The 17665-nt window shown below is 47.2% G+C and overlaps 1 protein-coding gene across 1 annotated transcript in view; it reads right to left on the reverse strand.

Annotated features, from left to right (window-relative positions):
- LOC141266085 (cytochrome P450 2C25-like) overlaps positions 1-1239 on the reverse strand; it is a 464905-nt gene extending 463666 nt beyond the window's left edge. The window contains exon 1 of the mRNA XM_073679991.1: positions 1084-1239. The gene's annotated coding sequence lies outside the window, so the exon portion shown is untranslated. The remainder of the gene's footprint in view (positions 1-1083) is intronic.
- Between the last annotated feature and the right edge of the window lie 16426 nt (positions 1240-17665).

The following is a 17665-nucleotide window of genomic DNA, read 5'->3' on the forward strand; positions in this document are numbered from 1 at the left end:
TAGTACCTACCACGACATGGTAACTGTATGGTGGAGAAATATCAGTCTTGATTCTATCATCTGCTGAAATGCCCATATACACTATGATTAGACTGTACCACCTACATATAAATGTACTTGGTTGGGTACCCCACTGGGCTGAACCCTTCGCTACACCTCTGAACTGGTAAGGGTATTACTAAAGTGGGCATAGCGAGAGAGGGTGTTGGTGAATAGGGGTCCTGAATGAATAAGGAGTTCAAGTGTTACAACATACATTGCAAGTTGAAATATGATTAACTAAAATTGATCCCTGTTGATATCACAATTGCCGAGTGTGAAGAACTTGGAGACTTTTTGGACCCTTTCCATATCACATTTTTATGAACAGTCAGAAAACAAATTGAAGAAAACAGTAGAGCAAAAAGAGTGGAAGATGACACTGTCATAGAGGAATGCTTCACATAAAGACCATAGCAATGTAAAGCAGTCTAGACATCTGGAGTCCGGTGTATCCATCATGAGCACTGGTAAATCGATCCTTCATGATGGATATAGCAGTCATTCTCATCCAGCGCTATTGCTTCTGTACCCGCGTGAACAGCTGCAAGAACCTGACTGATACACATAAATGAAACTTGCTGACATCTTCAAGAACAGGGTCTCCAACCTTCGGCAGTCCAGTTAGGCAACTACAACATCCAGGATTTCTGGTGGGTGTGAAGGCATATTGAAGCTTGTAGCTGAAGAGCTTAAGGCTCTTGACCCAAGGTGTAAACCAAATGGTCTGGAAAACCTGAAGCAAAGATCTGGCTGCCGGAGAGCAGAGAGAAGAGTAGACTTTCACTTTATCAGTACTGGCTGGATGTTTTACAACCTGGTATTTGCCATTAAGTCATGGTTGTGTGAACCTTTAAAGAAGGGTCTTAAGAATGAGTTAGAGGGAGCCAAGTGGAGAGGTCTGTGTTCGGGGCAGACCCTGCTGTCATATCTATGAAGAACCAGTAAGTGATAGACAGTGACATCTCTATTTGTTCTTCATTCCCTGTTCCTACTTTTCTTGATGCCAAACTCCAACAATACTAAAAAGACTGATCAACTTACCGGGAAATCTCCAAGATCCTTGTCCAAATCCAATTGTGTAAAAGGAGAAACTGTGCCTGACACTCCACAATAGTGAGAATCTAAAATATGACTTATGAATAAAACATCTCTACACCCAGTGTGACACCTTATATTCTGTACATCTCATCACATGTGGAAAACGGTAAACTGTCTGGAAGAATCACACAAGCATCACATGAGCCATCAGTATTCAGAATCTAAATATTCAGATACAATGCATATAGATGTGGAATTTAAAAAAAGAACACTTCAGGTTTACCTGTGAAAATGATTTTATCCTTATTTCTTATAATTTTGCTAACTTGTCCTATTAACCCCTTAACTCTACTTGACAAATATATCCATCATGATGGTTGGGAAAAGAACACTCCATGGCGGACACATCAGTTATGTTGATCCAGCGGGTATTGCCTCTGTACCCATGTGCCCAGCTGATATAATAAGACCGACTGCTGAAACCTCTGAGATTGGTGAGAACATCGATCCCCACAATGTAACCCTGCCGTCATTAGCAACCACAACATCTAGTTGGTTAGTCAGAAAGAGCTTTGTTTTTCAGTCCATAACCTGACATTTTATTACACCCAGTTTGTTTGTACTTTGTCCCCCCTTTTTAGGCTGACCAACTTGTCTATAAATTTCCACTGGTAGGTGCCTTAACAATCTTGTCTCGATCCTGCTCTGCCCCATCAATTTTGTAGTTTGCTGGCACATAGCAAGGTGAACTACAAGAGTTAGGGTCCTTCCTGATAAGGTACACCTTGTCGCGGTGGGGCGGCTTTTATGCCCTTTTGTCAACTAAGTAGTAAGTACCTATGTTAGTTACATTTACTATTACTATGTATTTACTTGCTGCAGGGGATTTGATCATTTCGCTTCTATCCTAGGTTTTGTTACTTAAATGGCCGCAGTCTGAAACTGTTCCTACATATTGCACTTATGCTAACAGATGTTCCGGGCTCATTTTAGTTTTGCGGTATCTAAGTAAGTTACCAAGTTCTGTTGGGTGTATGGAGGATGTGAGGACAGATGAGTTGGAGCGACCAGATTCTGAGTAGTGTTGAGCCACCCCCGTAGTGTTCGAGTTCGGTTTGGTTCGTCGAACACCCTTGTGTCCGCCGAACTGTTCGTCGAACTGTTCGTCGAACAACTTTGAACACCGTTAAAACCAATGGCAGGCAAACAAAAACACATAAAAACACATAGAAAACACCTTCAAAGGTGTCCAAAAGCTGACAAACTGCTCAGAAGACATAACTAACACATGGAAAAGTGACAAGTACATATAGTCATGCAAAAAGAAAAGAGGTGGAGGAGTAAAAGGAGGGGGAGACACAGATATAGGCATGTCATGCCCTTCTAAAACCCAAAAAGTGAGAAGCCGACACGGCCAGTCCGTTCCTGCCCGTGCCACCTCCGTGTCTCCGGGTTTGTGCAAGAGCCGCGGTGGACCCTGACGGCCAGCCCCCCTCTCCCAATACTGGTGCCTGTCCGCTGGTGGGTCGAGTGAGCCCCCCTGTGGTGGAGGCAGCTCTAAGCTTTTTAATTTAAATTGTCTCTCTAATTTGAATGAATACACTTTAAATCCTTTTACAAGGATCTATTGGAGGGCAAGTCTCATGCCATCAGCTCCAGTAGTGTCCGCTAAAGCTGCTGCAGTTAAAAAGCTTTTATAAGGATCGAGCTCAGCGGTCCACCGCAAGGAGTCCTACCGCCAGTCCCAGCCCCTATGCCTTGGGGTGCCTCCTGATGCTCTTAACTGAGTATTCCGGGGTCCTGAAGCATTTCCTTTGAAAAAATTAAGTGTCCAAACTACAGGTGGTGTAGCTTGCTTAACAGCTGGGATAATCCGCTGACTAGCAGACACTGCTACTAGGCACAAAGTATTTCCTGGGTTAGATGCAGTTAAAAATTTGTAATTAGATACACTCGTTGGATGCTGAGAAAGCATTCCATAGAGTCTCCTGGCACGCCATATATTATTCTCTTAAAAAGCTTGGGGTAGGGATCTAGGGGACCCATTTATAGCCAAAATCACGGCCCTGTATCGCAATACGTCACCTAGGCTGAAGATAATTGGAACTGTAGCACCCCGAGGGCTCGGTTGCTACAGAGGTATTGCACCTCACCCAGAGGTGTGATATCTCACTCTCAGGTAAGGATGGAGTGTGGATCAGGACCCCGACACCTGCATGCATTACACCACATTGCCGTGGGGCAGGGCGACCAATATGCCCCTGAGATGGGCACGACAGTCCCTGTCCCTGGCTGGAGTGGAGGGAAGGAAGACCGAGGAAGGGGAACCCTGTAGTGTAGGAGCAGGGAGGAAGCAGTTCCTGGGTGCATTGAGAAGGGAGTATAAAAGGTGGGCACCATCTTAGTTCAGTACAGAGAAGTCTGAGCAGAAGTGACAGGGAGCAGGGGCTCTGCATGAGCTCTGCTTCGGAGGTGGGCCTATTAACAGAGGCACAGGCCTGGAAGAGGGAGAAGGAAGGAAGAGGAGCGGAGAAGGCTCCAGGAACGAGGAACGAAGGGATCCCAGGGGTGCGGACGGGCGAGTCGCCACCGCCCGAATCCACCTGCGTGGAGGGGTCAGGCCAAAGGGGGAGACCGGTCCCCGAAAATAGTGGAGGCGGGAAACGACCCTCAGCTAGAAACCGGAGGCTGTGACATTTTATGTGGCGCAGCCCCTCGCTACACCCGCTAGGAAGGCACCACATAGGGTCAGGGAAACTGGCGCCAAGTTTACCAAGAGGAGGCCCGAGGCAGCCAGACAGAAGCGTTGGTAAGAAAGGCCAGACAAAGGACACACAAAGGGGGTCCTGTGAAGCGCTCCAAAGTTATCTGGGAGTTGTCTGAGCCCCTCACCTGGTGAGCACAGTACGACGTGGGCAGCCGTTACCTGAAGAAGTGGTCTGGATAATAAGAACTGTGAGTAAAGGCCCTGGACTGCATCACTGACTCCGTGTCGTTACTGCTGCAGCCCTGCACAATCACCCCCATCCTCCGCATACACTGCCCTGAGGCTATACTCCTCCCGTGGGGAGTTATACTACGCTCTGCTGCACCCAAAACACCAGCCTCAGCGGTCTGCTATGCAGCGGCGGTTCACTCTGACCGCAATCTACAGGTGGCGTAGTCAGACATTTAAACATCAAAACCACATAAATAGTTCCGCCACTGGTTTGACCGCCCTGAGCCACGGAACCGGGTCGCTGCCACGGAGACTACAACCACCAGCATCCACCAAAAAGGGTCCTGCTCCGAGTGTCCCAAGGCCCAGGGGGTGCGTCAGAACATTTTCATCACCTTTCATAATCACCAATGGGACAAGGCAGGGATGTCCTCTGTCCCCTCTCTTATACATCCTAGTGATGGAGCACCTGCTCTCATCAATTCGCCATAACCCCAATATTAGGTGGATTGAGGTGGGAGGCACTGAGTACAAGTGCTCTGCATTTGCTGATGATGTCCTAGTATATATCACTCAATCACATATCTCCATCTCTGCTGTTATGGCTGAAATAGATCACTTTGTTACATGGTCAAATTTTAAAATCAATGCAGCGAAGTCTGAGGCCCTCGATGTCTCCCTCCCCAAATCCATACAGGATTCCATCCAGTCCAACTTTCCCTTTGCCTGGCCCTCACAGGGTATCAAACACTTAGGAATTCGTATTCATAGAGACCTTTCCCGTCTATGTTATCTTAATTTTGGGCCCTTTATTGAACAACTCCATACAGACCACGGTTGGCAAGTTAGAACTGTAAGATTCACTACGTGAACCACTGGTGTTTTGTGGAAAAGCACATGTACACTGTGTTCCAAATTATTATGCAAAAGGTGTTTAGGAGTGATAAGGGAAGAATTTGTTTGTTTGTTTGTCAGTTAAACTCATTGATGGTGATGTGTGTCAGGGCTCTTTATATCACTGTAAGCAATTGCAGACACCTGTGCTAATTAGTTTGGCAGGTGTGTCCAATGAAAGACAAGACTACTTAAGAAGGCTGTCCCACATTATTAAGCAGCCTACATTTTCTGCCAAAATGGGAAAGAAAAAGGATGTGTCGGCTGCTGAGAAGCAACAAATTGTGGAGTGTTTAGGTCAAGGCATGACTACAATCAACATTGTGCGATGATCAGGATAAAGTGTCTTGGCAATCAAGAAGTATGTAGCTGTTTCACAGTACACACGTGTGCGTGCTGATAAGGGCAAATTGAGGACTCTTTCCTACAGGCAATTACGTCAGGTTAAAAGAGCAGCGGCAAAAAAGCCTTGTCATAGCAGCAGACAAGTTTTTGAAGCTGCTGGTGCCCGCAACGTCCCCCGAACAACAAGATGCAGGGTCCTTCAGAGGTTTGCAGTTGTGCATAAGCCATCCTGTCGACCTCCTCTATCCACTGAACACAAGCAGAAACGGCTCCAGTGGGCCAAACAATACATGAAGACTGACTTCAAAACTGTTTTGTTCACAGATGAGTGCCGTGCAACACTCGATGGTCCCGATGGATGGAGTGGAGGATGGCTTTTTGATGGACACCCCACGCAAACACGGCTACAGCTCCAACAAGGAGGAGGTGGAGTAATGTTTTGGGCTGGAATCATGGGTAGAGAGATTGTCGGCCCCTTTAGGATCCCTGAAGGGGTAAAGATGAACTCCATAATGTATGTGGAGTTTCTCAAACAGCACTTCCTGCCATGGTTCAAGAAGAAGAACCGTGTATTCCACAGCAAGATCATTTTCATGCATGATAATGCACCGTCTCATGCTGCACATAACACATCTGCATCTCTGGCTGATATGGGCATAAAAGGGGACAAACTTATGGTGTGACCCCCATGCTCCCCTGACCTCAACCCCATTCAGAACCTCTGGAGCATCATCAAAAGGAGTGTCTATGAAGGCGGGAGGCAGTTCACATCTAAGCAACAGCTCTGGGAGGGTATTCTGTCCTCATGCAAAACAATTGAAGCAGAAACCATCCAAAACCTGTCAAATTCAATGGACGAGAGAGTTCAGAAGCTCCTTTCGAACAAGGGGTCCTATGTGCAAATGTAACATCACCTAGAATAAAGTTTTGAGTTGAAAACTGTTTGATTTCAGTTTCTAGTAACCTGCTAATGCTTATAATTTCAAAAATGACCATTTTTTTGTTCTTTATTAAAATGAAAAGGTTGATCGAAGAGTATGGGGGATGTAAGAGTGAGGCAACCCAGTAGTCAGGATTACTTCGAATTCTGACAATCTGAGGGTCATGTTGTAGGTAGTGCAGCAAGAAGGCACTCATGTGTCTTGCGCATCTAGGAGACCCAAAATTATTTTCCGGGCTAGATGCAGCTAAAAATTATTATTAATTTTAAATCTGGTGGAGCTTATTATAGATGGCCTAATAGAATCAGTACTGCACACTGCTACAAAGCCCAAATTATATTCAAGCCAAGATACAGATAAACATGATTAGTAATTTTAAATCTGGTGGAGCTTAGTATAGATGGCAGAAAAGAATCATTACTGCACACTGCTACAAAGCCCAAATTATTTTCCAGCCAAGATACAGATAAACATGATTAGTAATTTTAAATCTGGTGGAGCTTAGTATAGATGGCGTAATAGAATCAGTACTTCACACTGCTACAAAGCCCAAATAATTTTCCAGCCAAGAAACAGATAAACATGATTAGTAATTTGAAAGCTTAAAACGGTTGGTGAGGTGATTTTAACCAATCATCAAGCTTTTACTCTCCCCAGGATGACACAGGGGTAGAAAAGTAATTTCGGATCCATGATTTGTTCATCTTTATGAACGTGAGTCTGTCTACATTATCAGTGGAGAGCCGCGTGCGCTTATCTGTCAGCACACCACCGGCAGTGCTGAACTCACGTTCAGACAGAACTCTGGCTGCAGGGCATGACAAGATCTCCAAGGCGTAAGTGACGAGCTCCGGCCATTTATCCAGATTGGAAGCCCAAAAAGAGCAAGGGTCCAGTGACACAGTCATGGCTTCAATATTTACTTGGAGATACTCCTGTACCATCATCTCTAGGCGTTGACTATGTGTCAGACTTCTTGTCTCCTGTGGCCTTGCAAAGGATGGGCTTAAAAAGTGGTGAAATGATTCCGCAAAATTGATGTTACCAGCAGTTACTGTGTTTCTGTTACGGTTTGAGTGCTGAACACTCGACGGTCCCACGGTTGGCAAGATGGAACTGTGAGATTCACTACGTGCACCACTGGTATTTTGTGGAAAAGCACATGTAAGATTCTGCAACAGTCTCTGCTGATACTCCTGCATGCGTGCATCCCTTTCTATGGCAGGAAAAATTTCTGCAAATTTACTTTTGTACCAGGAATCTAACAGTGTGGCAACCCAGTAGTCAGGATTATTTCTAATTCTCACAATTCGAGGGTCATGTTGCAGGTAGTGCAGCAAGAAGGCACTCATGTGTCTTGCGCATCCAGGAGCACCAAGTCCCTGTTGTGTTGGTGGTGAGGTAACAATCATGCTTCCTTCCTCTGTCCTCTCCCCCCAACCTTGCACAACAGAAATGTGATCAAGGTCTCCCTCATCTGATGAGTCTTCCATCAGTTCGTCCTCCACTTCTTACTGGGCTCCTGCACCTTCCTCACTAGTTTGGCTGCTACCATGCGCCCTGGTAAAACCATCTCATCTCCCCCACCCTCACATGCCTGCCGCCTTGGTGCTGCCGACCGTCTGGACCTTGCAGATGTTAGCCCTTCCACATACAACTCCTCCTCCTCTACTTCCTCCATCTCCTCTTGTGCCACCACCTGACTCCGAATTCTGTTTAACATGTGCTCCAGCATGTAAATCACCGGAATAGTCATGCTGATAATGGCATCGTCAGCACTAAACATCTTCGTCGCCATTTCAAAACTGTGCAGAAGGGTGCATAGGTCCCTGATCTGAGACCACTCCTCCAGCGTGATTTGCCCCACCTCTGGATCTCGTTGGCCCAGGCTATACGTCAGAACATATTGCACCAGGGCTTGTCGGTGCTGCCACAGTCGCTGCAACATGTGCAGAGTTGAATTCCACTGGGTAGGCACATCATATTTTAGCTGGTGAGGTGGCAGGCCCAACGACTTCTGTAGAGATGTAAGTTGCTGAGCTGCGGGATGCGAACGGCGGAAGTGAGCACAATGCGACTGTGCCCTCTGCAAAAGGCCATATAGTCTGGGATAGTGGGCTAAAAATTGCTGGACAACCAGGTTCAACACGCGAGCCATACAAGGCACGTGTGTGACATTGCCCCTGCGAAGGGCCACACCCAGGTTTGCAGCATTGTCGCACACGGCCTTCCCTGGTTTCAGGTCCAGTGGAGACAACCATTCATGAAATTGGTTCTCCAGAGCTGACCACAACTCCTCAGCTGTGTGACTCACATTTCCCAGACATTTCAAAGTTTCAAAGTAAAAACCGCCTGATGACGTTGAGCCCTACTGCCAGCATAGTAAGGAGGTGTGCAGGATCCCTTCTGCGCAGTTAGAAAGCTTGTGGCATGACCAGACAGGCTTTGGGTGCAGGTGGAGGACCGAGAGGAGGTTGAGGAGGCAGAAGCAGTGGAGGACCTTTGAGATAAAGAGGATTGACGCACAACTCGTGGGGATGGCAAGACGTGGACAGCAGCCCCTTGTCCTGCTGTCACCATAGTTACCCAGTGTCCGGTCAGCGACATGTAACGCCCCTGTCCATGCCTACTCATCCAAGTGTCTGTGGTGAAATGCACCCTGTCACACACAGAGTTTCTCAAAGAAGCGGCGATGTTGTGTGCGACATGCTGGTGGAGTGCAGGCACACCTTTCTTTGAGAAGTAGTGCCGACTGGGCATCTGGTACTGGGGCACTGCGACAGACATAAGGTCTCAAAAATCCTCTGTGTCCACAGGCGGAAAGGCAGCATTTCTGTAGCCAAGAGCTTACAGATGGTGAAATTCAACCTCTTAACTTTCTCATGGCTAGGAGGAAATGGTCTTTTACTTGTCCACATCTGAGGGACCGCGGGCTGGCTATTGTGCTTAGACGGGATTGATAAGGGTGTCCCCGGCAAACTGCCGGTCTGTGAGGAAGATGCAGGCGGACATGTTAGGTTGCCTTGATCCAAAGGTGATGCTATCGATGTCGGACAGCGCTGAACACCAGCTGGTGTTACCACCTCCAAAGAAAATGATGACCTGCCAATCACGCTGGCTGTTGCGGGTAAAGAGGTGGCAGGTTTGCATCCCAAAACAGGTGTGACTGCTGTCCCCCCAGTCACAGAGGATGAAGAGGCCGCAGATGCACAAGATGTGGCAGACAGTGGCTGGCCCGGCCGGCTAGGCCGCATTGTAGCACAGTGAGCTTCCCAGTGCAACTTATGCTTCATGTCCATGTGCCGGTTCATGCATGAATTACTCAAACTATGTATTTTTTGGACTCTTCTTAGCTTTTGCTGACAAATGTTACAGATAACAAGAGTTGGGTCATCTTTATCGATCTGAAAAAATGCCCAGGCTATGGAAGGCTTAGCACCCATGCGACCTGAAGAGCCACCACGACTTGTGGTGAGAGGCAGAGTTGTGTTTGATGATGCAGTTGTTGACGTGCTTCCAGTACTAAGTCTCTGTCCAGGAAGGCGCAACCTGACCTCGTCGTCACTAGCATCCTCCTCCACCTCCTCTGTTGACCTCATCTCTTGGCTGACTGTGCGTTGACAGTAAGTGGGCTCTCCAACCTCATCGTCATCACCCTGTGTGTTATCACACCCGTCGTCCTCAGAGCCAACCTGTTCCTGCCCTGACAAAAAACTAAAGTTGTCACTCCAATCAGGTATTTGAGTCTCATCATCGTCTTCCTCATTGTCTCCACCAACAGGAGTTACAGTTTGGGAATGAGGGTCTACATTATGGTCAAAATCTTTAGCGTCTGGTCCTGGATCTGACTCATAAAGATTCTGGGCATCAGTGCAGATCATTTCCTCGTCTGGATTCACAGAAGCTCTGGAGCCGACCTCTGATTCCCAGACTATAGTATGAGTAAACAGCTCTGCAGACTCAACCATCTGTTCTACCCCATACTCAGATGGGCAGCTGGAGATTTGGGAGCTGTGAGGAAGCAAGTGCAATTGGGGTGACACCTCTGAGGACTGGAGTATTTGTGATGTTGAAGTTGAGGTGGAGGAGAGCCCACTTAAAGGAGCACTTGATATCCGTTGAAGCACCTGCTGTTTTTGTGCCTCATCTGGAATTTGTAGCGATTGGCGTGGCCGTAAGAAAGGGATCTTATCGCATTGTCCGCTAAAAGAAGTAGACATTTTAGTTTGGCTGGAAGATGGTCTTTCTTCTGCAGATGTTACTGTTGCTTTAACACCTACCCCACGGACACAACCTTTTTTCCCCTTCCCAACACGCCTATTCCCCTTTCGACCAGCAGCAGGCCTTTTTCCACTCATTTTGGTGGTTAACTAATTCACAACTCTGGAGTTGTTTGCACAAAAAAACAATGGATGGGAACCGAGCAGAGCTGAGTGGCCAAACTGTGGTATTAGGCCAAAAGTATTGGCTGAGTTAGATGCAGATAAAAATGATATTGAATTTGCAACCTGATGGAGGTCAGTATAGATGGACTAATAGAACAAGTCCCACACACTGCTAGAAGCCCAAATTTTTTTTCAGAGCTAGATGCAGAAAAAAATTATATTCAATTTGCAACCTGGTGGAGGTTAGTATAGATGGACTAATAGAACAAGTCCCACACACTGCTAGAAGCCCAAATTTTTTTTCAGAGCTAGATGCAGAAAAAAAATATTTTTAATTTGCAACCTGATGAACGTCAGTATAGATGGACTAAAAGACCATGTCCCACACACTGCTAGAAGCCCAATTTTTTTTTCAGAGCTAGATGCAGAAAAAAATTATATTCAATTTGCAACCTGATGGAGGTCAGTATAGATGGACTAATAGAACAAGTCCCACACACTGCTGGAAGCCCAAATTTTTTTTCAGAGCTAGATGCAGAAAAAAATTATATTCAATTTGCAACCTGATGGAGGTCAGTATAGATGGACTAATAGACTAAGTCCCACACACTGCTAGAAGCCCAAATTTTTTTTCAGAGCTAGATGCAGAAAAAAATTATATTGAATTTGCAACCTGATGGAGGTCAGTATAGATGGACTAATAGAATGATGCTATGCCCAAAAGGTTTTACTTCACTAGGTGCAGTAAAAAAATTGGTATTCTATACACAGGTGGTGTAGCTTGCAACACAGATAGGCTACTCCACTGACTAACACACTCTGCAATAAGCCAAAAAGGATTAGCTTTGCTAGATTTAGCCAATTGCTGTGAAAAAAACTTGCACAGCACTGGCACAGACCTGCCTGGCAAAAACTGATAGGAACTGATGTAACTTAGTCCTGAAAAGGACTGCAATTACAATTAGTCTTTACTCCCAACCTATCTATTTAAGAGCACAGACCTGCCTGATAAAAGTCGTAGGAAATGCTGTAACCTAGTCCTTAAAAGGACTGCAATCACAACTATTCCCTACTCCCAAGCTGTAGATTTGTGCGAAAATTGGCTTGAAATTAACAAGGTATAACGCACACAGCAACAGCGGTGCCGTCTAACACGCAGCTGCAGCAGTGAGAAAATGGTGGCGATGGGGAAAATGGCTGGGTCTTATAGGGCAAGGACATGTGATATACACTGCCAATGACACATGCCCTTGCTTGTGTGTTGTGGGGCACGAACAGATATCGAACATAACCTCGAACAGCCGAATTTTTTTCAAAACGTTCGTGTTCCCCGAACGGCTCGAACACCCCCCAAAACAGCTCAAATTTGAGATTGGCTAACAGTTCGAGTCGAACACCGCTCATCTCTAATTCTGAGGAAAATTTAGAAAGAGGGAAGAAGGAAAAGTTAGATTAGTGAAGTGAGGTGATAGACCTACAGTATCTAGTGAGATGTGTTTTTAAAAGATGCTAAAAAATATGGGAGCGAAGTATTAATCGGATCATCTGAGGTAGTGCATTCCAGAAAACTGATACAGCTTGAGAGAAGTTTTTGAGACCAAAGTGGGAGGTTCGGATTATGAATGATAATACGGGTAAGGTGATAGACAGAGATGAGTGAGGAGATGTAGGGCAGTGCAGAACTCTGGAGAGCTTTGTAGGTCACAGATATAAGCTTATATTGTACACTATATTGGATGGGTAACCAGTAGTGCTGAGCGAACATGCTCGACACTGCTCGGTACTCGCCTGAGCATCACGCCACTCGGGATGTTCGGCGAGCACCGAGCATTTCCGGGTTACTTGGGCGGGTGCTCGGGTCTCCGCCCTGCATGTTTGCCGCTCTTTACAGAGCCAATGAACATGCAGAGATTGCCAGCCAGTCACTGTAATGCTGCAGCCATGTTGGTTGTCGGCATTACAGTGATTGGCTGGCCGCACAGCGTTACCTCGAGTATTTAAAACCAGGCGCCGCCATCTTGGACACAGTCGCTCCAGAATAGACAGTGTAGGGACAGCGCTGCTGATTTAGGGAGAGATATAAACTGCGAAATAGTTAGTGTAGGGTCTGTAAAGGCTGCCAGAACAAACAAACAGTCCTTTTCAGGACTAATATCCATCCCAGATACCAGGCAGGCAGGCTGTATAGGAGACACAGTGGTTATACCAGCAAAAGCTGCATTACAGTCCTGTGTGCTCCTGTTGCTGAAATTGCTGGACTTAGCACCAGGTGTCGGGGGCCAGGAAAAATCCTTTTTTTTTCATTTAAATCCTCCTTTTTTTTTCCTCCTTCACACTATACAAATACCCGTCTTATTAACCTTTTGGTGTGTCCCCACCCCAAAAAAAAAAGCGTGTCTCTGATTTTTCAGACAAAAATATAACTGTTGAAAATAGTCTGGTGTAGGCTAGAGAAACAGAAGTGTTGTTTTGCACTTCCACGGTTCAAACCTCTGTATTATCCATTTTGGGCCATTTGTATCTAAAAAAAAAAAACAGTTGAGTGTGTCGCTCACTGTTCAGCCGCAAATCTATATATTTAAAAAAGTCTGGTATACCCCAGTAAACAATAACTGTGGTTTTGCCATCCCACTGTAAAAAATCTCTATTATTCAGGTTTTGATATATTTTCCGTAAAGAAAATCAGTAGTGTCTCCTGACTGTTGTGACACAAAAATATATCTGTTGAAAATAGTCTTGTGTAGGCCTGACATCCCAGTGTGGTTTCGCAGTTCCATGGGTCAAATCACTGTACTATCCAGTTTTGGGCCTTTGGTATCTAAAAAAAAGCAGTTTGAGTGTGTCACTCACTGTTCAGCCACAAATATCTCTATTTAAAAAAGTGTGGTATACCCCAGTAAACAATAACTGTGGTTTTCCTCTTCCACCGTTCTAATCTACTCTTTCTTACCCTTTTTCCATTGATAGTGCAAGTGTAAGCTATTTTACTTCATTTACAATGGGCAAGGCGCATGGCAAGGGACGTGGAAGTGGACGTTCTGGTGATGGTTCGTGCAGAGGACGGGGCCATGGCCAAGGTGAAAATGCCACAACCAACAGCCACATCTTCTCGCTCCCACTTCTTGACCAAATTACTAGGGAAGCACAGAACAACACCAGTATTGAGAACTGATCAGTGTGAACAGGTTATTAATTGGATAGCAGATAATACTTCCAGTTACCTGGGCACCACCACCTCCGGTCTGTCTTCCACACAGTCAACTCTTAGTAGCCGTGAGTCTCGACCGCATACTCCTCCTCACCCTGATGCTCCTTCCTCCCACCATGCCGAGTGTCGTCAGACAGCAAGTGATCCCACACTTGGACACTCTGAAGAGCTGTTCACTGGTCCATTTCAATATTTGGGCCCCTCGCCTGATACGCTTGAAGTGGTGGAAGAGGAGATCTCATGTTGCGATGCCCAAATATTTGAACAGCCACGGCCACAGGAAGTCGACGTTGGCAATCTCTCACAAGTGGTGGACGATGAAGAGACACAATTGCCAGAAAGTGAGGAGGAGGATCGTGGTGCGCAAGTGGAAGAGGAGGAGGTGGTGGATGATCTAGTAACTGACCCAACGTGGAAGGAGGACATGCAGAGCGAGGCCAGCAGCACACAGGGGGGGGGAGGCAGAGTACCCCAACAGGCAGGAAGAAGCAGTGTGGTGGCCGCAGACAGAAGGCAGGCAACCGTTCCCCGTAACACCATCACGAGGGACGTTGCCAGTACAAGCGGTAGGTCTTCCAGAGTCTGGAATTTTTTAAAGACTCTATTGATAACACCAAAAAGGCCATATGTTCCACCTGCCATGCCAGCATCAGCAGGGGTGACAAAACTACCAGCCTGACCACCACCAGCATGATCAGGCACATGGCAGAAAAGCACCCGACTTTGTGGGGCGAAACCCAGGGTTCACGACCAGTGTCAGCGGGTGTCACCACTGCTTCTTCCACTGTTGTGCGTGCAATAGAACCCTCTGTTGTGTGTGCAAGGCAATCCCCTGTCCATACTGCATGTAAAGATGCCCCCTCCTCTCAGTCTTCACTTGTTATGGCAGTTTCTGAAGAAACAGCATCAACGTCCACGTCCACGTCCCACCGCAGCGTTCAATTGTCCATATCCCAGACCTTTGAACGAAAGCGGAAATTCGCAGCTAATGCCCCACAGGCCACAGTCCTAAATTCGCACATTTCACGACTGCTTGCGTTGGAAATGCTGCCTTTTAGGCTGGTGGAGACGGAATCCTTCCGCAATCTAATGGCGATGGCCGTCCCTCGGTACTCGGTTCCCAGCAGACACTATTTTGCCACGTGTGCCCCATCCCCGTACTACACAAGCACGTGTCCCAAACATCTGCCGTGCCCTCAACAGCGCAGTTACTGGGAGAGTCCACCTGACAACGGACACGTGGACAAGTGCTTGTGGCCAGGGACGGTACATATCTCTGACGGCACACTGGGTAAACATAGTGGAAGCCGGGACCCAGTCGGACCTTGGGACGGAACACATCCTCCCCACACCGAGGATTGCGGGCCCTATGTCAGTCAGAGTTGCCCCCACAGTGTACAGCTCCTGCGCATCCTCCTCCTCCTCCTCATGTTCAGCCTCCATCTCAGATATCACCACATCAGTTACAAGTTGGAAGCATTGCAGTACTGCCTGCGCTAAACGGCAACAGGCTGTGCTGAAATTCATAAGCTTAGGTGATAAACCTCACACTGCTTGTGAGTTGTGGACAGCTGTGAAAGAGCAGGCAGATCTCTGGCTGAGACCGCTGAACCTACATCCAGGCATGGTCGTGTGTGACAATGGCCGTAACCTGGTGGCGGCTCTGAGGCGACGTGAGATCACACACGTACCATGCCAGGCTCATGTGCTTAACCTCGTGGTTCAGCGGTTTCTTAAATCGTACCCCAAGTTGCCAGATCTGCTCGTGAAAGTACGCCGCCTGTCAGCTCATTTTCGCAAGTCGACTACAGCTTCCGCCGTCCTTGCTGTGTTGCAGCAGCGTTTGCAGCTTCCGGCACACCGACTGGTGTGTGATGTCCCCACACGTTGGAACTCTACGCTCTACATGTTGCAAAGGATTTGTGAGCAGAAGAGAGCAGTTGTGGAGTACCAGCTGCAACAAGGCCGTCGATATTCAGGTCAGACTCCACACATAAGACCTCAGGAGTGGACCTGGATGTCTGACATATGTACCATCCTGACAAACTTTGAGGAGGCCACCAAGATGGTGAGTGGCGATGATGCCATCATTAGTGTCAGCATCCCACTTGTCTGTCTTTTGCAACGCTCTCTGCAGAGAATTAAAGAGGAGGCATTGCAGCCAGAGTATGATGAGATGGATCAAGAAGCCGTAGCGGGCGATTACACACAGCCCAGCCTCATCTCATCCCAACGTGCATTGGGGGACAATGAGGGAGAGGAGGAAGAGGAGGAGGAGGAAGCACAGGAGCTGCTATCATGCGTTGTAGACGGTAGTACCAGTACAAGTGTCATACAGTCGGTTCAGCGTGGGTGGCCTGAGGACAGGGGGGAGGAGGAAGAGGTGGAGGAGGAGGAGGAGGAGAGCATGGTCAGTCGTCATCTTGGTGAGGACACGGAAATCTTGCCCGTTACCAGTCTGGCACGCATGGCTGACTTTATGTTACGCTGCCTTAACCGTGACCCTCGCGTTGTCAAAATGTTGGGTGACAGTCATTACTGGTTGGTGACACTTGTAGACCCAAGCTACAAGGAGAACTTTCACTCTTATTCCTGAGGTGGAGAGGTCTACAAAAATGGGGCAGTACCAGAAGGCCCTTGCTGCAGAACTCTTAAAAAAATTCCCATCTGAACACGCTAGCGGCAGAGGTCACAGTTCGTTGACCAACCAAGGCGTACAGGCAAGAGAGATGCAACTCCAATCCAGCAGAGGCAGGGGAACACTGTCAACGTTCTGGGACAGTTTTCTGACACCCGCCCAGCTTACAGGCCCTGAGGCGCGGGGTACTCTCACAAGGAGTGAAAAGTTTCAAAAGATAGTGAGGGAGTAGCTTGCCGACCGTACCAGCGTCCTCCGTGATTCCTCTGTGCCTTTTAATTATTGGGTTTCCAAGCTGGACAATTGGAATGAACTCGCTCTGTACGCCTTGGAGGTCCTGGCCTGCCCTGCCGCTAGCGTGTTATTGGAGCGTGTTTTTAGTGCCACTGGGGGAATTATAACTGATAAGCGCACTTGCCTGTCAACTGACAATGCTGACAAGCTGACCCTTATCAAAATGAACAAGGGCTGGATTGGGCCAGACTTCTCATCACCACCAAATGACAGCAGAGTAACATAAAGTCAAATCCACTGTGTTATTTCGGGAGGTGTATTCACATGCACTGCTTCACACCCACACATGGGTATACGCTTCCTAGTTTCGGCTGTTTTATCTTCTTCTCCTTATCCTCAGCCTCCACCACCACTATACCACCAGGGTGCCAGCATTGCAAGTTCCTCCGTCCTTATTTTTGGCAGCTTTTGCTTGCAAGGCATAAGCAAATACCATGGGACACCCACTCCCCAATAATGGGACTTATGTTTGTAATATGCTGTACTGCATGGCTCTTGTAAGGGGCATTGCAAGTTGCTCCGTCCTAATTTTTGGCAGCTTTTGCTTGGAAAGCATAAACAAATACTATGGGAGACCCACTCCCCAATAATGGGACTTATGTTTGTAATATGCTGTACTGCATGGCTCTTGTAAGGGGCATTGCAAGTTGCTCCGTCCTAATTTTTGGCAGCTTTTGCTTGCAAGGTATAAGCAAATACTATGGGACACCCACTCCCCAATAATGGGACTTATGTTTGTAATATGCTGTACTGCATGGCTCTTGTAAGGGGCATTGCAAGTTGCTCCGTCCTAATTTTTGGCAGCTTTTGCTTGGAAACCATAAGAAAATACTATGGGAGACCCACTCCCCAATAATGGGACTTATGTTTGTAATATGCTGTACTGCATGGCTCTTGTAAGGGGCATTGCAAGTTGCTACGTCCTAATTTTTGGCAGCTTTT

Source organism: Phyllobates terribilis, unplaced genomic scaffold (genome assembly GCF_046119375.1).
Source record: "Phyllobates terribilis strain yellow unplaced genomic scaffold, ASM4611937v1 Scaffold_4__5_contigs__length_816908805, whole genome shotgun sequence".
Classification (NCBI taxonomy): domain Eukaryota; kingdom Metazoa; phylum Chordata; class Amphibia; order Anura; family Dendrobatidae; genus Phyllobates; species Phyllobates terribilis.